The sequence below is a fragment of the Elephas maximus genome, chromosome 3, assembly GCF_024166365.1.
Source record: "Elephas maximus indicus isolate mEleMax1 chromosome 3, mEleMax1 primary haplotype, whole genome shotgun sequence".
Classification (NCBI taxonomy): domain Eukaryota; kingdom Metazoa; phylum Chordata; class Mammalia; order Proboscidea; family Elephantidae; genus Elephas; species Elephas maximus.
Genome location: NC_064821.1, coordinates 20,366,435 through 20,370,241, shown reverse-complemented (window position 1 = coordinate 20,370,241; position 3,807 = coordinate 20,366,435). Strand labels below are relative to the sequence as shown.

The 3,807-nt window shown below is 39.5% G+C and overlaps 1 pseudogene; it reads left to right on the top strand.

Annotated features, from left to right (window-relative positions):
* Positions 1–1,670: 1,670 nt before the first annotated feature.
* LOC126074061 (olfactory receptor 7G2-like) lies at positions 1,671–2,608 on the top strand (annotated as a pseudogene).
* Positions 2,609–3,807: the final 1,199 nt, after the last annotated feature.

Below are 3,807 nucleotides of genomic sequence, written 5' to 3'. Positions count from 1 at the left end.
TGTTCTATAGGGATGCTATAATTTGGAATCAACTCTGTAGCAATGAATATATACCATTTATGAGAATAATGTTTCCATCTTCAAACAAATGGAAGAAAAGAGTCTCATTGACATATAGGATAACAGCTTGAGATTTCAGGTAGCACATTCTGTCTTGACTTCAGTTCCTGAGTGTGGGTCCTGTTTTGATGCTGTCACTACCTATGTGGTCAGAGTTTAGATAACCCTGAATACCAGGGAAAGCACTTGGGTTTTAATTCAGTTGGAACTTTCCAAAAGGCAAGTGATGGAATCTGTTGACCCTTCAGGATACCTGGTCATCCCCTACACAGAGGTTGTATCATGTGGTGGTATGATGTATGCTCTAAGATCTCACAGCCTGAGTTCAAATCCTGTTAGTGCTGTTTTCCAGAGTACCATGTACTTTGTATCTGTAAATTCACCACACTTCTCCTTTACCTTCACTTGAGGTCATGGGTATAATGTAGGAAAATAGAAGTTCCTAATTCACATCTCTGTTGTGAGAATAACTACAGCAAATCCTGAAAACTTCCTGAAATAGTCAGGACGCAGTAAGTGTTAGTAGTAGTAATGGCAGCAGTTTTTGACAATTATGATATTTATTATTATACATTCTAATAATACTGCTATTAATTAGAACAATAATAACAAGGATTAAGAACTTAAATGGTGGGACTTTAAATGGAAATAAAAAATTGAAAGGTATAATTTTGAGGAACAACTGAAAATGATTGAGTCAAGGGCTTGAACTCCTCCCCAAGTCCCTCTGCAGAGCCTGGTGAGCCAGGTCCCCATCTCCTCATGAAATGCACCACATCTGTTCCTCCCTGCAGATGAGCTGATTGTACATGGGCCATAATGGTTGATGTTCTAGAAGAGTGGACCTCAAAGGGTGGTCCCAGGCCATCAGCAATAGCATTTGAGAATTTGTTAGAAAGAACAAATTTAGAGCCTTAGACTCCAAATTCTGAAGCCAATACTCTGTGGGGGCTCAAAAAGGCCTTCAGATAATTCTGATGAAAAGCAGTTTGAGAACCATTGCTGTAAAACGCGGATGTAGAATTTGTTTTTCTGCTAGTTTGAAGCCTTTGGAAAATTCCAAAGGTAAAAACCATGTATTTTTTTTAATTTCCTTCCTATTACTGGGCACAATGTTGATAAACAGTATTCAATAAACACATAGATACTACCTATGTGGTCAGAGACTTGAAGACTTTTAAAGCAAAGAGCCCTGGTAGCATAGTGTTTAAGAGCTTGGCTGCTAACTAAAAGGTCAGCAGTTGAAATCCACCAGCTCCTTCTTGAAAAACCCTAGGGGCCAGTTCTACTCTGTCCTATAGGGCTGTTATTAGTCTGATATCACTCAAGGCACACAACAAGAACAAAATCAAGGAGACCACTTGGGTCTTTATTCAGATGGAAATGTTTTTGGAGATATGATAACAGATGTGATAGAAAACAGAAGGAGGGAGGAAGGTAGAGAGGATGGGACAGAGACAGATGAAGGGAAAGAGTGGGAGAGGGAAGGAGACAGAAAAAATATTTGTAGTATTCACTTCATTTCACAATACAAATGTGAGAATTTCTCTAAATAAGCAATCTTTATAGATCTCTTTCCTATCACTTCCATCATCAGACTCATCAACAACATGACATCAGAAAACCAAACTGGTGTAGCAGCATTCTTCCTCCTGGGGCTCTCAGAGGATTCAGAACTGCAGCCCTTCCTCTTCGGACTATACCTGACCATGTACCTCGTCACAGTGTTGGGGAACCTGCTCATCATCCTGGCCATCAGCTCAGACTCCCACCTCCACACCCCCATGTACTTTTTCCTCTCCAACCTGTCCTTCGCTGACATCTGTTTCAGCACCACCACAGTCCCCAAGATGCTGGTGAACATCCAGACACAGAACAAATCCATCAGTTACACAGGCTGCCTCACCCAGGTGTGCGCTTTGTCATGATATTCGCAGGCATGGAAAATTTTCTCCTTGCAGCAATGGCCTATGACCGCTATGTGGCCATCTGCCAACCACTGAGGTACACAGTCATCATGAACTCTCACCTCTGTGGCCTGCTGATTCTACTCTCCTTGCTTATTAGTTTGATGGATGCCCTGCTCCACAGTCTGATGATACTAAGGCTGTTCTTCCGCACAGACAGGGAAATCCCTCACTTCTTCTGTGAGCTTGCTCAGGTCATCAAACTTGCCTGCTCCAATACGCTTGTCAATAACATCCTGACATATTTACTAAGTAGTATACTGGGTGGTGTTCCTCTCCTTGGGATTATTTTCTCTTACATTGAAATTGTTTCTTCCATTCTGAGAATACCATCAGCTGGTGGAATGTATAAAGCTTTCTCCACCTGTGGTTCTCACCTGTCAGTGGTTTTCTTATTCTATGGGACAGCTTTTGGGGTGTACATTAGTTCTGCAGTTACTCATTCTTCCAAGAAGACAGCAGTAGCCTCAGTGATGTACACTGTGGTCCCTCCAATGATGAACCCATTTATCTACAGCCTGAGGAACAGGGACATGAAGGGAGCCTTGAAGAATCTCCTGTGGAGAACATCTTTTTCATGATTGTATTATGTGCCTTAGCCTTGGGCTTCTAGATGAGTCATAGTGAAATTGTACTGGGGGAATCAGAATGTTACATTTTTGTGGTATCAAGAGTCTTTTTGTTTTTTACATTTTGATGATAAAAAGCTTTATATGTTTATCAATTTAAATGCATTTTTACTTATGAGTATATTTATTTATTTATACATGCTTCTGTCTTGTGACAATTTTTACCTTATTAGCAAGCCATGTTAAAGCATTTATTTATTTATGTTTATTTTGGTAACTATATATGTAATGAAACATTTGTCATTTCAACATTTTTTACATGTGCCATTTAGTGATATTAATTACTTTCTTCATGTTGTTCAATCTTCACCACTATTGATGTTCAAAATTTTCCATCACTCTTAGCCAATGTCCCTAAGCAATGAGTCTCCCTTTCTTTTTTCTTACTCACTGACCCTGATAAGCAGTAATAAACTTTGGTCTCTATGCACTCGCTTATTCTAGGTATTTCATTTATGTGGGATCATATAATATTTGACCTTTTGTAACTGACATTTCATTCAGCATAATGTTTTCAAGGTTCATCTATGTTGTAGGATGTATCAGGACTATTTCTCTTCATGGCAAGTAGTACTCCATTGCATTATGACATTTTGCTTATCATTCATCTGTTGACAGGCATTTAGCCTGTTTCTGCCTTATGGCTATTGTGAATATGCTGCAATGAACATTGGTGTACGAGTATCTGTGTTCTTGCCTTCAATTCTTTTGCTACGATGGCTGTATACCATAGTGACTAACAGTAATGCAAAATAGGTATGGAAACTGACTTTGCTCCTCTCTAGTTTTGTGATATTTGATTGTTTGTGTGCTAGGACAGGTTTCCCTCCAGGTTACCAGATGGCTGCATCACTTACAGGCATTGTATACTGGAAAGCTGACTATGCCTTCTTTTCTTTTCTTTTTCTTTAATAAAGAGGTTACTTTTCCAATGACTCTTTCAGAAGACATCCTTTCACAGCTGATGTGCCTGAATTGGGACATACAAAACCCTTCATAAACCATTCTCTGGTTAAGGGAATGGAATTATTATGAGTGGATTTGACATATCACCTACAGCAGTTGTTCTCCAACGTTGATGTGTATGAGAACTGGTGAAAAGAACTTGTTAATTCACAGATTCCTGGGCTCATCCTCAGCGATTTTGGTAG